Source organism: Suricata suricatta, chromosome 5 (genome assembly GCF_006229205.1).
Source record: "Suricata suricatta isolate VVHF042 chromosome 5, meerkat_22Aug2017_6uvM2_HiC, whole genome shotgun sequence".
NCBI lineage: Eukaryota > Metazoa > Chordata > Mammalia > Carnivora > Herpestidae > Suricata > Suricata suricatta.
The window spans coordinates 71,075,289-71,094,028 of record NC_043704.1 but is presented as its reverse complement, the minus strand read 5'-3'; positions in this window follow the sequence as shown (position 1 = coordinate 71,094,028).

Here is an 18,740-nt window from a genome sequence, read left to right as displayed (position 1 = left end):
TTATAATCTGTATAGCTGATTTAATTTTTTTAATGTTCATTTATTTTGAGAGAGAGAGAGAGAGCAAGGGCGGGGCAGAGAAAGAGGGAGACACAGAATCCAAAGCAGACTCCAGGTTCTGGGCTGTGAGCACTGAGCCCAATGTGGAGCTCAAACTCACGAACCATGAGATCATGACCTGAGCTGAAGTCAAATGCTCAACCAACTGAGCCACCCAGGCACGTATGACTGATTTAAATGTTTTTATGACTATTGCAGATTTCTGTTTTCCTCTGTTTGAGCCGATGCAGAAGCACACAGGATAGAAACCAAGAGACAAGCACACTGGGCCCAGTGGTAAGGCCCAGCAGGCCTGGGGGGCGCGGGGCGGGGCGGGGGGCGGGGGGGTTGGCGGGTTTCTGCGTCACAGGGCCCGGGAGGAGCTTCACGGGAGATGTCAGGCTCTCTTCTTGATTTCCTTCACAGAGATGGAGAGGGGCCTCCCTGGGAGGCTGGTGTGGAGTAGCTGCTGGACCTAAGTGATCAGGAAGCAAAGGCATGCCCCCTCTGCAGCTTGTTTGCATGTCCCCAAATAATAGTTATGCCTTGTTGGGCATCTACCAAGGCCCTTTTGCAGCAGGTCTACAGGGCAAGCTCTAGGACATAGATGAGGAAAGGGAAGCTCAGAAAGGTAGAAGAGGACACTTCAGGTCACCCAAGTAATAAGTGGTAGAGACAGGATTTGAACCCAGGTCTTTCTGGCACCAGAGCCTATGCTTTTTCCTTGTACCGTGCTGCCTTCCTTTCTGCCCAATGCTCATAATATGCTAGAGTGGGGGCTGATCCAGTGCTGGGCAGAGAGCTCTGGACAGGTCAAGGCTGAAGCCATGACACAGATGAAAAATAAAGAATGAAGGATGATTTAGGGCAAAGAGCAGCCAATCACAATCCGTGGACCAAGTTTGACTTGCTGAGGTCTTTTTTGTGTGTGTATATACAGATCACAAGTTAAGAATGTTTTCTATATTTTTAAGTGGTTGAAAAAAGTCAAAAGAATATTTCGTGACACATTAAAATGGTATGAAATTCAATTGTCAGAGTCCATGGTCAGCTGCCATGGCTCCTAGCCCTAAAATCATGGAGCACTGCCCCAGGTTTCTTTTCCCCCTTGGTAGTTGTTCCCTGACTTTGGGGCCTACAGGCAAGGGAGGCAGGAGCAGGTTGTCAGCACCCCATTCTGGGAGAGCCGCCAGGGCACTCACCACACTCTGCATCCAGTCTAGATTGCTTCTCACAGGGCTCGGGGGGGTCTCCATCCTCAGCACCATCTGCAGCACCATCTTGGTATTCTGAGAAGCTGAAAAACACAGGGTGAAAGCTCCTGTTTTCCTCCCAGACTCCCAGGCCCGCTTCTCCTATGTAGCATCCTTGGTGCCTCTTTGCAGATTCCTGTCTTTCCTCAAAAGTCTACATGGATCAGGTCAAGAGGGATCTATGTTGCAAGAGATGCAGGGGCAATTAAGTGACCCAATCACCTCACTCCCCACCCTCATCCCCAAGCACCAACAGCTTAGCCTCTCTGCATGGGACCCTAAATTACCAACTACTGTTTTCACTTGCCCATTTCCATTCTGGTAACCCTAGGAATGTAACTGGATAAATCTGTTTCTTAAGATTCTGTTAAAACAACCCCACCTGGAAAAGGCAAAGTCAACAGGTGAAAGACATCTAGTCCCTGCCCCGTGGTACCATCAAATGCTGTAAGATGGTGATTGGTTACTGTGATGGTGATTGGTTACTCTGACCTATAAAAACCCTGAGCTTCTGTTCAGCCAGGCGTTCTTCCGAGGAATTACATCTACTCCAGAGGGGTCGTTTGGCCGAACTAAAATAAACACCTAATAACCAACTCCATTTGTGTTCGTGGATTCCATTCTCGGTGACTCACACTGGAAAATAGGGGCCAAGATGGGGATCTGGGAAAGGAGCTCAGAGGAGAGCACAGGTGGTCGGCAGCAGTGGGGAAACAAAGCTGGGAGGAACATGTGGACACTTTTGATATGAAATAGGCCAAAGGTGAGGATCTCAGGATTATCAGGGACTTCAGGAGCCATGCAACCTGCACCCCAGCCTTGGCCTGAGGTACATGCAAGGAGCTTGCCTCTGTCCACCACAGCATCCAGCGCCCCTGGGGGTGGGAAGGAGCCTGCCTGTGAGCTGCCCAGGTTGCACAGGGCATGGTGGTCTGGGCAGCAGTCTGATATCACGTGGCAGTATTCATCACAGTAGCAGCTTCCTCTCTGGCACTGATGATCTGTTCCAAGGCAGCAGAGGGGCTGGGGTTGGGAGCAGTTGCCTGCAGAAGAAGGGGACATTAAAAAGAGACAGTTATGGGGCGCCTGGGTGGCTCAGTCAATTAAGCCTCCAACTTCAGCTCAGGTCATGATCTTGCCATTCCAGTCCCACATTGGGCTCTGTGCTAACAGCTCAGAGCCTGGAGCCTATTTCAGATTCTATGTCTCTCTCTCTTTGCCCCTACCCCTGTCCCACTCATGCTCTGTCTCTCTCAAAAACATTTAAAAAATGTTTTTAAAAAATACATACATACATAAAAAGAGACATTGTAACAAATGGTGCTGGGACAGCTGGATATCCAGGCACAAGGGAATGGACTCGGCCGTCTACCTCACACCATACATAAACATTAACCTCAAATGGATCTCAGACCTGAAGGTAAGAGTCAACACTACAAAACTCTTAGGTGATCATGGCCTTGGACTAAGCGATAGTTTCCCAGATATGACACCAGAAGCACAAGCAACAAAAGAAAAACATACACTGGTCTTGATCAAAATTTTAAAGTTTTGTGCTTCTAAGGATAGTATCAAGAAAGTGAAAAGATGACCCACGGGATGGGAGAAAATATCTGCAAATCATACATGTGTTGAGAGAATTTTGTCCAGAATATGTAAAGAATTCCCACAGCTTGACAACAACAACAAAAGACAAATGACCCAATTTTTAAATGGGCAAAGGATAGATGCAAAGAAGATACACCAGCGGGCAACAGGCACATGAAGGGATGCTCAACAGCATTTGTTATCAAGGAGAGGCGACCCAGAACCTCAAGGAGACACCATGTCACACCCGTTAGGAAACAGGTATTGGTGAGAATGTGGAGAAATTGGAACCCCGTCCATTGTTGTGGGATTTAAGAATGGTGCAGCCACTCTGAAAAGCAGAGAAAAACAGTTTGGCAGTTCCTCAGAATGTTTAATTTAGAGTGAAAACCATACGATGCTGCAATCCCACTTCTGGGTAGATACTTATGAGAGCTGAAAATAAATGGTCACATAAAAACCTGTACATGAACGTCCATGGGAGAATTATTTATAAGAACCCAAAAGTGGAACCATTTCAAATGTCCATCAACTGATGACTGGATAAAACAAAATATGGACTATCTACACAATGGAGTATTATTTGGCCCTAAGAAGGGATGAAGTTCTGACACACGCTACCGCGTGGATGAACCCTGAAACATGATGCTAAGTGAAAGCAGTCAGCCACAAAAGGCCACATGCTGTATGACTCCTTTTAAGTGAAATGCCTACAATACGGAAGTCCACAGAGACAGAAAGTCGATTAATGGTTGTCAGGGGGTCCAGGCGTGTGGGAAGCAGGGAGTGACAGCTGATGGGTACAGGGTCTCCTCTGGGAATGAAGACATGTTCTGGAATTGGACAGTGGTATGTTTTGCACGACTCTGTGAACATACGAAAACGCACTGAACTGTACACTTTAAAAGGATGAATTTTACGTTCCATGAACTGTATCTCAGGAAAGCTGTTTTTAAAAACAGAGGCACAAGAATGAGATGGAGTTGACAGAAAGAGAAGAATGAGAGAGAAGAGGAGGGTGGCAGAGGTGTGACAGCAAGGAAGAAAACAACAGACAGAAGAAGTGTGACAAGAGGGACCGACAAAACCCCCACAAAGTTAGAGCAAGGTCTCCATGGTCCCTATTCACAAAACAGTTTCATCAACCTTCATTCTGATCATTTTCCCAACCTGCTCAATTCAATTAGCTCTGACCAGTGCAATCCACTACCGAGTGAGGGTTTGCGTGAGGGTTTCATCTTTAAGGGAAGGGGAAACAAAGCATTGGCCGGTAGGAATGTGACCCAGGTCATCCAGTGAGTCAGTGGCTCCGGTGGGAATGTGCCCCAGGTTTCTCACACCCAGGACTCTCAGTGCTGTTCTTGACCTACCAAATCACTCCCTGTTGACTTAGCACCTGCCTGGGGCTTTGTTTAGGGGTAAACTTGAGGGCCTTCCAAAGTTGACAAGATCAACAGGGAGCAGGCCCCTGAGAGGACGCAGGGCTGGGCGTGGCTAGCCCAGCCTGTTATGGAAACAGGGACCCGCAGGTGTCTGATGAAAGGGGAGCAGTGGCCTGGGAGGTCACACCTCTCAAGGTAATGGCAGGCTGGGTGGGGCAGTGGCCTTGAGTTTGGCCTGGTTTCTATCTCATGTTGAGCTAGGAGCCTCCTGCAAATGAATAGTTTCCTTTCTCACATCAATATCATCCCTCTTCCTGAGTGTCTGATTCAGTGTTGGGTTGTCACCAATGCCAAGGATGAATCAAAGAGGGCTGAAGTGGAAAAGAGCCCCAGAGACCCTCCAAACAAGTGTTGTAGCCCATTCGTGAGTCAGAGATCAACTCGGTGATCATGATCAACATTTATTTTTTTTTTAAGTTTATTTATTTATTTTGAGAGAGACAGAGAGAAAGTGGGTGCAAGCAGGGGAGGGGCAGAGAGAAAGGGAGACAGAGGATCCAAAGTGGGTTCTGTGTTGACAGCAGAGAGTCCAACGTGGGGTTCAAACTCACCAATGGTGAGATCGTGACCTGAGACAAAGTCAAATGCTTAACCAACTGAGCCACCCAGGCGCCCCATGACCAGTATTTATTTTAATAAGATGTAATGGAATGAAATGGAATGGGACAGAACAGCAGAGCAGAGCAGAGCATACACTGTATATGTGAGTGTAAGTTATTTGTTTTTGCTTTTTGTTTTTACATACCTACATGTATGTACTGAATCACAGTGTAAAATATATTTATTAATGTGGATTGTGGCCAGAAAAATTTGAAAGCCCCTTGTCTAGAAATGGAAAAACTATTTTCTAAAAGTTCTACTTGAGCTGGGAGCAGAACCAGCAATCCTGACTTCTTCCCTGCTTTTTCTACCACACCTTGCTTCTCATTCAAAAGCCTCTTGTTGCACTTGCTACTTATCTCTGCCATTCTCTAAACACCCTCAACAAGCCTGCTTTGGAGCCTTTGTTCAAGCTGTTTCCTCTGCGTGAAAGGCCCTTCCCTCTCATAGCCACTAAAAGAATGCATTCTTATTCTTCAAGGTCATGTTTGAATTCAATCTTCCCTGGGTTGCTAAGGAACAAGCTCATTATTCTGAAAATGATAAACGAAGAACTAAACATTTATCCAGTCTTTCCATTCAAACCACGTAAATGACAAGGGATAAGTCTTTATAGAAGAACTGCAGCTAATAAATGTGGAAAGAGTGATAGAATCAGAAAGCCAGCGTTTGGCAACCCCTAATGAAAAAATGGATCTACACCACAATCATCACTGGAGGTTAAAACCATTAGAGAAAGGCTGAGGGGGGATGTTTATAAAAGCCCCACACCAGATGCATTTGGTGATCAGGTTTGTTTAACACAGAGAGTGGGACCACCAGACTTCGTGTGTCTCCTTCAAGATGCAATGGCAAGTACATAGCCCCACCTGTGGTATATTCTTGCCAAAAGACAGGGACCTTCATTACCAGACTGCAGGAAATGCAGGGGACAAAGAAACATCCACATAAATTCAATCAAATAAATCCAGAACATAGGACTCTCTACAGGACAAATGACCTGGTTTCTTCCATTAAAAACAGCATGAAAAAAGGAAAAGGGGACCTAAAGGTGCTTAAGAAATATACCAGTTAAATGTAGTGTGTGGACTTTTTGGGTCCTGTTTAAATAAGCCAATTGCAAAAAGGTCTTCTCAAGAGTTGGAGAAATATGGATAGATAATAAATGGTAGTAAGTAGGGGCACCTGGGTAGCTCAGTTGGTTGAGCGTCCCACTTTAGCTCAGGTCATGATCTTGCAGTCTGTGGGTTTGAGCCCTACATTAGGCTCTGTGCTGACAGCTCACACCCTGGAGCCTGCTTCAGATTCTGTGTCTCCTTCTCTCTCTGCCCCGGCCCCACTCATACTCTGTCTCTCTGTCTCTCTGTCTCTCTCTCTCTCTCTCTCTCTCTTTCTCTCAACAATAAATAAACATTAAAAATTTAAAAACTATGTATCTGAACTGAATTTGAGTTCACACGTGAGTTCCCACAGTATCCAAGCTTCTAACAGTCCTGACTGGTTCTATCATAAAAATGACAGCATAAATGACCAAGTAGCCATTAATTCATTCATTCATTTTAGTCTATTTTTTTAAAGATTATTTATTTTGAGAGAGAGAGAGACAGAGAGAGATAGAGAGAGAATGAGCAGAGGAGGGGCAGGGAGAGGGGAAAGAAAGAATCCCAAGCATGCTCCCTACAGTCAGCATAGAGCCCAATGTGGGGTGCAAACTCATGAACCATGAGATCATGACCTGAGCGGAAACTAAGAGCTGATGCTTAACCAACTCGGGCATCCCTCATATTATTCTACTGAGTGACTCTCTGAGCCAGGTACCATGGTGGATCATGGACATATATTCTAGTGCCCTGCCCCACCAGACCATGCAAAAAAACACCTTCCAGGAGCTCAGTCTAGTGAGCAGTGTCATCAAACTACAAGTAACCAGAATATCCCCATGCTGTAGGATAATGCTGTACCACAGGTAAGAGGAGAGAGCCACAGGATTTGGTGGAGAAGCAGTGGGCCCATCAGGAAATGGCTTTCTATCGAGGAGTAAGTAGCTCAAGTGACTCTGTGACCATCTTGTTGGCTTCAGACTGAGAGGCTAGTAAAAGTGACAAGCTCTGGGGCCCAGAAAGGAGTGAAGAATAGAACCTGCCAATGGTTGGCGCCCCTCCAGAGCAATAATCCTGAAACATAGTTGACAATTTTATAGAGAAGAGGGCGCGCGTGCTGAGGAAAGGTGTGGAAAGGGGACCCTGGGCAGCCTCTTCCTCCCTCGACAGTTCCCACTGATCCTGCTCCAGCCCCACACCTGCAGATCCCACCCAGCAAAACTGAAGTCCTGCCCTTCCCCAGAAGTCCTTTACACAAAGCAATTTAATAACGTAAGTGTCATTTCTTATGCATGCTCTTAAGGCTCCCATTCCCACAAGAAGTATCCCTACCAATGGCATTTAGTTTTTCCACAAAAGGCAACTTTATCATCCCATTACATTTCCAGGGGTATTTCAGCAAACTTAATCAGTTGGTGCCTGGCAGTTGCCCTTTGAGTCCACCTATTGATCTGGATCTAGGCTTTGTCACCCCACCTTCCCTCCTGTCTCCCCCACAGTGCGCACTCTAGAGCCCCCATGCCACCTCTACCCACAGGAGCCTCCTTTGGATGCTCCTCTAGGCTCCCCAACCAAAACAGACCCTCCCAAGCACATCACGCAAGGACATCTTACAAGCATGAAGATGGATGGGTACACAGAGAAGCCACATTAAGCACAAGTAGGTGCTGACTAAATGAACTCTTTAATTAAGGAATTAGTGAGCATTAGCCCTTAGGCAGTGAATCATGCCAGGAACAAAAATGATTGAATGAATGAATAAATGAAAGAGACTAGAGGACAGGTCCCTTTGAGCTGCCAGCCTGGCTCCTCACCTGTCTCCTGGTCTGGGGTTGCACGGGTCAGACACAGCAGGAGGAGAAGAACCAGACACATGGTTGCAGGCATTGAGTAGAGACAAGAGTGTTTCAAGGACCAAAGCTGGGGCTTTTAATACTCACCCATCCCAGTAAGCTCATTTGGTATCTGTGCCTCTGGGGAGGTGCCAGCTCACACCTGGGCAGCCACGAGCAATAGGTGGGGAGGGGGGCACCAAGACAGTGGCACAGGTGTCCCAGCTGCTTGGAATAGCTTGTCCAAGCAGAGGTAATGCAGGCAAAAAAAAAAAAAATATTTTTCCCACATGCTGGGACTTCCAGACCAGTAGGAGAAGCAGAATCAGAGGAAGCAGAATGATACTGCTGTCAAGGACTTTGGCAATCTTCTGATCTGAATCACGCCTCCCCGCACCCCCTCCCCCATTTTATAGATAAGAATACTGAGTCCCAGAGAAGGCAAGAAGCACCACAAGTCCACACAGCTCAGTTATTATAGAGCTGAGGTGAGAACCTTGATCTCCTGGCATCTACTCCAATGTTCTTTCAACCAAAGTATAGTGGACGTATTCAGAGGTGCCCCCGGGGAAGTCCTTTGAGCCAGGAAAATCAGCTGGGCAGCTCAGTTTCCCCGGAGCTGGTAAAAGTCATCCACACCACATTGTTGCTGGAATGCTGTGGGACCAGTAGGAGGCTGAGGGAGAGAGATTTGAGGGGACTATCTACTACAGGAAAATGTGAAAAGTAAGGTGACTCTATTGACCACTCCGGAAGTCCCCACTGCAGTCTGGGGCCAGTTCTACCCTTGGGCCAAGCGGGTTTCTGTATCACCCCTGCAAGGGGCACAGAATCTGCTTTAAGAGCCCATGAGTGCCTGAGACAGACTGACTGCACCTGCCACCTTCCACTATTGAGACGGGAAAGATTAAATCTTACTTTCCAAACCTCCCTGCACTTGGTGATCAGTGATAGAGTTCTGGCCAGTGAAACATAGATGGAAATATTCAGGAGAACTTCCGGAGTTTAGCTTTCTTCTAAAAGGGACAGACAAGGGGCAACTTAGTGGCTCAGTCAGCTAAAGGTCTGACTTTGGTCAGGTCATGGTCTCATGGTTCATGAGTCTGAGCCCCGCGTTGGACTCTGAGCTGACAGTATGGAGCCTGTTTTGGATTTTTAGTCTTCCTCTCTATCTGCCCCTCCTCCGCTCTCATGCTCTCTCTCTCTCTCTCTCTCTCTCTCTCTCTCTCTCTCTCTTTCTCTCTGTCTCTCTGTCTCTCTGTCTCTCTTTCTGTATGTCTCTTTGTTTCTCTCTCTCTGTCTGTCACACACACACACACACACACACACACACACACACCACAAATAAATAAACATTTTAAAACAAATAAATAAAAGGGACAGGCAGAAGAAGAGCTTGCTGGCTCTCCCCCTTTCCCTACTTCTGTCCTTGACAGCATGTGATGCCCTGAGCCGTGACAGCCACTCCACAATCATGAGGCAACAATTGTACAAGGATGAAAAGTCAACATGTAGAAAAAGCCTGGGCCCCCAAGATATCACCAACAACTGAACCAGAGTCAGCAGTCGCCTGTCTTGGGGCGTCTTGGTATTTGAGGACAATAAACCACCATTTGTTTGTCACTCTTAGTTGGGGTCTCTGTAATATGCAGCTGAAGCATACTGTGTAGTGATAATCTTTGGAACTCTCAGACCAGGCTGGAAACCGAGCCCTCAGGGAGGTGCTGGTGGAGACTACCCTTGGTGGGAAGGCAGATACAATCTTACCTCTTACCTACCTGAAAACCCTCCGGGGCTTATCGCCTAGTCCACGATCTCCGCATAATTAATGAGGCGATAGTCCCACTCCACCAGGTAGTTCCCAATCCCTACACCCTCCTTTCACACATCCCTGCTTCAACCACTCATTATACGGAGTTAGATCTTAAAGATGCCTTCTTCACTATTCCTTTACACCCAGACTCTTACTTTCTCTTTACATTTACTTGGGAGGATCCCATATCACTCACAAGTCAGCAGCTCACAGGGACAGTCTTACCTCAGGGCTTTAGGGACGGCCCCATCTGTTTGGCCAGGCTTTAGCTACTGATCTCCTCTGCTGCAGTTTCACACGCAGTCTCCTTCTACAATATGCAGATGACCTATTGCTGTGCAGCCCCTCTTTAAAATCTTCCCAGGAAGACACAGCTGCCCTCCGTAACTTTCTGACCCTCCCGGATCCTACCAAACCTTTCCACCTCTTTACAGATAAACATCAAAAATTGGCCACTGACCTCTTAGCTTAACCTACAGGTCCTACTTACTTATCTGTCTAAACAATTGGAACTTGCCGGTCAGGGATGGCAGCCCTGCTTGGTTTTGATTGGACTTGCATCAAGTCTGTTTATAAATTGGAGAGAATTGATATCTTTACTATGTTGAGTTCTCCAATCCATGAACATAATATATCTCTCCATTCAATTAAATCTTTTATTTTTTTATCAACAATTTGTACTTGATTTGCACCCATGTATTTTTAAGTGATTGTAAATTTGTAATTTTGGTGTTCATTGCTACTATATAAAAATACAATTGTTTTTTGTATGATTATTTTATATCCTGCAATAATGCTGACCTTATTTATTAGTTCTAACAGGCCATTTTAAAGAGATTCCTTGGGATTTTCTACGTACCCTGAAATATGTACAGATGAAATAATATGATGTCTGAGATTTGCTTCAAAATAATCTTGGTAGGGCCAGCGGGTGGGGAGTTGATAACTGTCCAATCTGGATAATAAGCACATGGGGATTTAGGAAACTACGCTCAATACCTTTGTATATGTTTGCAGTTTTCGATTATAAAAAGGGTTTCAGCTGTTATTCCCTGTAAAAACTTCAGGGATTCTCATTGCAGGGTAAAGTCATAGTGGTGGATGTGTCATTCAAGACTGTTTATGACCTGACGTCTCCCATAGTTATCCAATTGTTCCTAGAACAATTAACAAAGGACCATCTTTCTCTATGTTTCATAGTTGTCTAAAGACTTTCCAGTGCCAGCTCTTTGTTTTGGCTCCTACTGCACTGACCCTCCTCTCTTTCCTAAGAGGCTCTTCTACTTCCTCTCAACATTAAATTCCAACCACCCTCTGAGAATCAGCTCCAGAACCAAAAAGCCCTCGAGGCCTCCCCTGGTCACCCTGGCCACATTTATCTCCCCCTTTCTGAGCTTCCAGACTCCATCTGTGTCATTCACTCCAGCATAACAGAGTGGTTAAGACTGGGGTTTATGGAGCCAGACTGCCCTTATTTGAATCCAGGCTCCATTGTTTACTAGCAGTGTCACTTTGGGCAAGTTACTCAAACTCTCTCTGCCTTAATTACTTCTTCCATAGAATGGGAATGATAATGGCATCAACTTTATAGGGTAGTTGGGAGGATTACATGGGTCATACGTGTAAAGAATTCAGCACAGTGCTCAGCATACAGTAAACACTGCACATCTAATGATGTCATTTGTGCAGTCCTATTTCTTAACAAATAGTAGGTGCCTAAAAGGCAGGAACTATATCCAAGCACTGAGTTATACACACAGTGGATGAAAAGAATCACAGTCATGACTTGGATCAGTTTAAATCAAACAAAGTCAATATTTGATTGCATAATTTGGGGATTATTCCAGTCATTGCCTTCTCTTTTGCCCATTGACTGGCTGGCCCAGGGTTCTTTGTCAGATATAAAATCATAAAATGGCCCTCAAATTCACTTCCCCATCAAATCCCTTTATCCTGATAATAATAATACTCTACCAAAATTCTGTCTGCTTAAGAAACAAAAGGATATACTAAAAAAAGATTTGAAGGGAAGGCTAAAGAACTAGACCCAGAACAGGCTAAGAAACCAGCAGCCCCAGAGTCTGAGAGGTGGGAATGAAGTCTCATCACCATATTAGAATGAGAAAGTGCCAGCCCATTTTGTTTGGTCTTTGCCTAACTTGTTCAAGGTTCAGAGTCTTGGGAAAGAGTTCAGGCAATCCAGATTTGAGCCCAGAGAAGACTCGGCTCTAAGTTTTCTCTGGGCTCCTGAGCTGACTGGTACTTTGTGGAAAGAATGCAGGCTGGATAAATATTTCTGTTTGGCTGGTAAACGCTTCACCTTCAGTTTTAAGACTTCACTTCTGCTGGGGTCCAAAGTGGGCATGGTAAGGGCAAGTACGTGCAAATGAAGGAGTAGTTTCTGCTCATAGTAGTTTCTGTTTATGATGAGAGCACCACACTGGTGTCAAATAGCGCTATTTGTAGTCTTCGAGATAGCTGGAATCTGAGAAGTCTCTGGAAAACTGTTTAGATGGAATTGCCTGGACCTTCTACTCTAAAACCTGGCAGTTAAAAGAACTTTCCTTGCGTCCCATTAGTCCCATCTCTGCCCTCACCTCATCCTGCCCCAGTCTTCCCAGGGGCCCTAATTAGTTGGAATGCACCCAGAAGCCAAGTTCCTCCAGGATGAAGGTAATGGACGGTGAAGGTAATGGTGAGGATCCTACAAACTATCACAGATAAAACCAAGGTCTCTAAGTTTGGATGTCCAAAATGTTTATGGAAACTCCAAGGTGTCCTTTCCTGTGTTCTCTCGGGACAGAAAGTCTAGACAGAGGCACCCGTTCTCAGAGGATCTGGGCATGAGACTAGGAGATCAAGAGGAGAGAAGCCCTGGATATTTTCTCGGCCAATTTGGGTCACCTTATCTTGTGCTAAAGAATGCTTGGGGAGTATTTTAAAGCAGTAGCTGTCTTGACTGCTTTTTAATAACTATATACCTTTTGTACACTCCTTCTGCATTTCAAGGGAAAGAATTTCTTTTCTTAAAACAAAGCAAAAACCAAAATTAACTCTATACATTCTAAAAAATAATATGACCAGTTTGCAGGCATTTCAATAAGTACATAAAGAGGGAGGAAATTACTGCATAATCCCATCATTTCGATAGAGCCACACTTATTTTTTTTTATATTGCCTTCCCTTGTGTATTTTTTTTCCCTCCAGGGATATTTTTCCATAGTTGTAATAATGATGTATATATACTTTTTTAAAAAAATGTTTTTGTTCAAATTCAAGTTAGTAAAACACAATGTAATATTAGTTTCAGGTATACAATCTAATGATTCAACACTTCCTTATAACACCCAGTGCTCATCACAAGTGCCCTCCTTATTATATACTCTTTAGTATATAAACTTCTCCTTTTGCAATAATTTCAGATTTGCGGAAAGGTTGCAAAATTGTATGAAAGTTATGAAAATTTTCAGTTTTCACAAATGTTACCATCCTACATTTTTCAACACTAAGAAACCAATATTGGTACATCATGTTTAATTAAACTTTAGATTTCATTTGCATTTAACCATTTTTGGCTGCTGATGTCCTCTTTCTGTCCCAGGATCCAATTCAGGACGGAACGTTGTATTTAGTTGTGTCTTCTTAGCCTCTTCTGGCTGTGGCAGTTCCTCTGTCTTTCCTTGTTTTTCATGATCTTGACAGTTCTGAGAAGGACTGGCCAGGTATTCTGTAGACAATCCTCAAATTGGGTTTGTCTTATGTTTTCCTCATGAGTACACTGAGGTTATGGATTTTTGGAAAGAATACCACAGAAGTGATGTTTCACCTCATCATATTATATACAGGGTGCATAATATCCACATGACATCATTGGTGGTATTAACCTTGATCATTTGGTAAAGGTAGTATTAGCCAGGTTTCTCCGTTGCTATTTTCTTTTTCTGTACTTTTTTTTTTCAAATTTCTTATTTATTTTTTAAATTTACATCCAAGTTAGTTAGCATATAGTGCAACAATGATTTCAGGAGTAGATTTCTTAATGCCCCTTACCCATTTAGCCCATCCCCCCTCCCACAACTTCTCCAGTAACTCTCTGTTTGTTCTCCAAATTTAAGAGTCTCTAACGTTTTGTCCTCTTCTCTGTTTTTATATTATTTTGCTTCCCTTCCCTTATGTTCATCTGTTTTGTTTCTTAAAGTCCTCATACGAGTGGTCATATGATATTTGTCTTTCTCTGACTAATTTCTCTAATTTCTCTGAATAATATCCTCTAGTTCCATCCACGTAGTTGCAAATGGCAAGATTTCATTCTTTTTGATTGCCGAGTAATACTCTGTTGTCTGTACTTTTTTTTTTTAAGTGAGTTACTAATTCTAGTACATTCTCAAGGGGAGAGAGAATTAAGCTCCACCTCCTGGAAAGGGAATAATTTACAGATATTGTTTGAATTCTTCTGTAAGGAAGATTTGTCTCTTATTTACTTATTCTATTGTCTATTTATATCAGTAGGGATTCATGTATTTTTGACAAATTATTCTTCTCCCTTTGTTTCCACATGACAATGTGTTATAGGATTTTTTTCTATGTTACTATCATGGTCTTCACAGTCATCACCTTAATGGTTGCATCTATTTTTAGATATTTTCAACTATCAACTTTGAACTCACAATTTATGCTGCAGCAAACACCTTTCGAAACAGTGTTCTGTGGTTGTTTGTATTCCAGCTGTGGCATGATGTCTGGGACACAGAAACATGAGTCTGCTTAGGATATGTGGGGATATGGATGGATGGATAGATGGACGGACGCTTGCTTGGCTGGCATCCTCTTTTTCCTGTTGAACAGGGGTCTTAGCCTATGGAGATCTCAAGTCTAAGTTAAATGTTGAGCAGAGAAGCTTGAGAACTCACAGGCTTTGACTTCCTGTGAACCATAACTAGTTTGTAACAATAAACAAAGTTCCTCAGAACAAGTACAGATTTTGTACTACACAAGCTATTTTTCTATCTCTGGTTGGAAAACATTTGGACATTTTAACAGCTTCAGAAGTTTTTCACATGGCTTTCCCATTCTGTCAGCTTACCTTGTAGACATGAAGATTTTTTTTTTAATCCGAGAGTGTTTTTTAAGCATATATATATCATCATAGTTAGTCTCTGGCAAGGAAAGGCTGTTGGTTTAATAATAGAGTGGGTAAAGGACATCTCTGATAATGGCTGCTGGACAAAACAAAACAGGAACAGTTATACAGTAGCTGAGGGAAGAGAAGGGAGGTGAGTATATGTTCATCCTTCAAGATTTGGGAATGTAATCAAATCTTGACAGAGATTTAGTGCCAAGGAAAGAGATAAGGAGCTAAGAGGGGCAGTGGTCAGAGGCCAAGTCAGAACAATCCTGTCCCTTGAGCCACGGTGCCATTCTTTTTCCCCGCATAGAACAGGCAGTTCCTTACAGTCCAATGCCCGCCTGGCCTTCATGCATTCATTCCCTTCATTCATGTGTTTGTTGTTCTATTAGAGAAAATGATAAAGAAGGCCGTGTGAGAAAGTGTTCTAACAGGAGGTACAGAGAGAGTGCTGAGGGTTCACAGGGAATGGGTAGGGCAGAATGCAGCCAGAGAACGCCATGATGTAGCTGAGTTAGCTCTTTAAAGAAAGGAAGACCGAGGCACAGTTGGGAATCTGCTAATAGTTCAGGGCATGGCAGGAGATGAAGTTAGGAAGCTGGAGTGTGACCACGTATTGAAGATCCTTTATGTGCCAAAGGAAGAAACCAAACTTTGTCTTATATGGAGAAACAGTGGTAAGTTTTAGGTAAAGGAGTATGATCCCCCTTGCCCCCCGGCCGAAGCTCCTTATTCCCACTGTGGAGCTCAATGTGGCAATATTTTACCAAAATTACAAATACACATTTTTTGTGCCAGTCATACCACTTTGGAGAATTTATCCTACAGATATACTTGCACCCATATGAGATAATATATGACCAGCTCTTTCAAAGCAGCATTGTTTGTATTAACAAAGGATGGGAAACAACTTAAATGCTCATCAGTAGGTAAATGATTGAATAAACTATTGTCTATTCATACAGTTGAAAATGTGCCACTATAAAAAAAAGAGAAAGGAAGCTCTTCATGTACTGATATCGAAACTTCTTTAAGAAACACTGTTTTTAGGGGTGCCTGGGTAACTCAGTCGGTTAAGCGTCCAACTTTAGCTCAGGTCATGATCTTATGGCTTGAGGGTTCAAGCCCTGTGTCAAGCTGTGCTGACAGCTCAGTGCCTGAAACCTGTCTTAGGATTCTGTGTCTCCCTCTCTCTCTCTCAAAAATAAATAAAATGCTTAAAAAATTAAAAATAAAAGAAACACTATTTTTAAAAAAGCAAAGTACAGGGGTGCCTGGGTGGTCCAGTCGGTTAAGCGTCTGACTTCGGCTCAGATCATGATCTCACAAGTTTGTGAGTTCAAGTCCCACACTGGGCTCTGTGCTACAACTCAGAGCCTGGAGCCTGCTTCGGATTCTGTGTCTCCCTCTCTCTCTGACCCTCCCCTGCTCATGCTCTGTCTCTCAAAAATAAATGTTAAAATTTTTTTAAATAAAAACAAAAAAGCACGGTACAAAAATGTATATATAATGCCAAACTTTTTTTAAGAAGGTAAGAATAACAAGTGTGCATTATTTGCTTGTATAAAAAAACTCTCTAAGGATAAAAGGAAAAGTAATGAGGGGCTACTAAAGGGGGGTGAGGCAAAAACCAGGCACATGGTTTTTCACCATATACTTTTCTTGTGGACTTTAAGCATGTGGATATTAATTAGAAAATTAAATACTATTGATCAAACAAAAGAGAAAGAGAGACAGGGAAGAAACTTTCATTCCCTTTTCCTTTGCGGGCCTCATTCCCGCTTTTCAACTTGTCAAGACTTTCTTTTGTTAGATCTGTGGTTGTGGGGCTTCCAGTGGTTAGGGGAGAAATATACAAATCTTATAGTCCTTTGTTTAGTCCTTTGTTGAATTTCTTTCCCCAGATTCTAAGTGGCAAAGCTGGCAGGCGAGGGAGGAAAGGAGAGAAAGGTGCGTTTTCCTCGCCTGTCTTCCCCTCACCGCTGCTGGTGCTAAAGCAGTTGGGTGCTCACTGTGGAAACAAGGGCTTGAGGGAGAAGCTGGGAGACGAGCTTCTGTTCCTTCTGCAGGCCAGTAGGGAGAGAAAACCAGCTGGGAACTCCAAGCATCATTGTTTGAAGGGAAAACAGGGAGAAGTTCCCAGGGCAGTGAGAGAAAAGGACAGGTGACAGATGAGTTGCCAGAAGGTTTCAGGTCATCTGTGCTGCCGACTTGCGTCTTCCTGTTTTGCTGCAGCCTGTCAGAAGGCTGGTCACTAATGCTCCCACCTAGCTAGGAGCCTCCCACCACTCAAGATTTATTTTAACCCACTAACCCTCACACCCCGCTGTTCTGGTATTAAGATAATATAACGATATTGGGAGAAATGACAGAATCCAAGGAAAATTAATGACAAAGTCTCTGATGGACCTCCAAAGCCAGAGGGTAGCTCTTTGCTTTCTGTTCCTCCAGGAGCAGTTTGCCAAAAAGAGGGAGGTGAGGGCATATGCAAAGCACAGCCTCGGTTCTCCGAGCTCCTGGAGTAGTGCTAAGCAGATTCACTTTCCATTTTAATTACATTCATCTTTGATCCCAAGAACATCAAGCTCGCAATGGGAAAGCGTGGGCCCTCTGGCAGCTGCTATCACTAAAATTTTCACAGCTAGCAGTTTGATACCCTGGAGACTGGATATGGGAGGGAGAAGACTGTAGTTGGTCAGGGCAGAAGAGGCAGGATAATGGTGGGCAAAGTGACCCCTGTTACCCATACTCTAAGCTAGAAGTTCGTAGGAAAAAGGAAGCAGGCTTGAGCCTCGTTTTAACCAAGATGCTATAAAGATCATGGCTACTTGTTATACCGTTACAGGGTATAGCAAATCTACGCACCCTTGGGGCCACAGGGAGTGATGGATATCAGTCAATGCCACAAACGGATGACTGCTCAACTCAACACGCCTCTCTTTTGGGTGGGCCCCAATATTCAGGGGTGAGTCCCCAACACTGTCATTACTCTTTGGCCTGCCTCACTCGCAACAAGAGGTTTGCAAAAAGAGGAACCTGAAGTTCCTACAGCTGCCCTGGTCTCTGCACTTCCTGAGACTTAGTTGTCAGTTTTCCTTGGATTCTGTCATTTATCCCAGTATCTTTCCAATATCTTGCCCCATAGCCTTTCATTCACTGATTTAAAATGTCCAAGTCATTGTAGAACATGTGGAATGCATCTTGTTTTCAGAGACTTTGGGTGATGAGCGGACAGTGATGACAACAATATACCACACCCTAGTCCAAACCAACATAATTTCTCTCTTGAATGACTGCAACCATCTCTCTAGAAGATTCCACTGCTTCTACTCTTGCTTTAACTATTTATTCTCTAAAAAGTACACACTGACATTTTAACCAGATGAGTCACTTCTCTAAGACTCTTCAATGACTTTCCAAGGCCCTAAGAATAACGTCTATGACATGCTTAGTAAGTCCTTCTTGTAGGTCCTTGCCCAAACTCCTCCTGTCTCTACACCAACATACATGCCAGTTCTCATCTGGGGCCCTTTCTCCCTACTCTGTGCCTAACAGGGGCCTTATCTCCAATAGAAATTAGGCCCCCTCCCTTTTTTTGAATTTAGTAATATCTACTCTTTCCCTTCATAATTCTTATTACAGCTTATAGTTACATACTCATTTTGGTGACTTCAGGCCAATGTCAGTCTCCCCCTTAAAACTCTAAGTGCCCTCAGGTCAGGACTGCCTCCATTTTGCTCCCTGCCATAGCCTCAGAGCCTAGCACAGAAACTGGCATACAGTAGGTAGTCAAATATTTAATGAGTGATTAAATAGGATGAGATTGGCATGGCTAGAGATTAAGAAACTGAATTTGTGTGCTAGTGATAGAAAAGGAACAAGACAGATTTACTTTAAAAAGAAAATTCAACAGAATTTGATGACAGGTGGTGGGAAGGAGATATGCTTT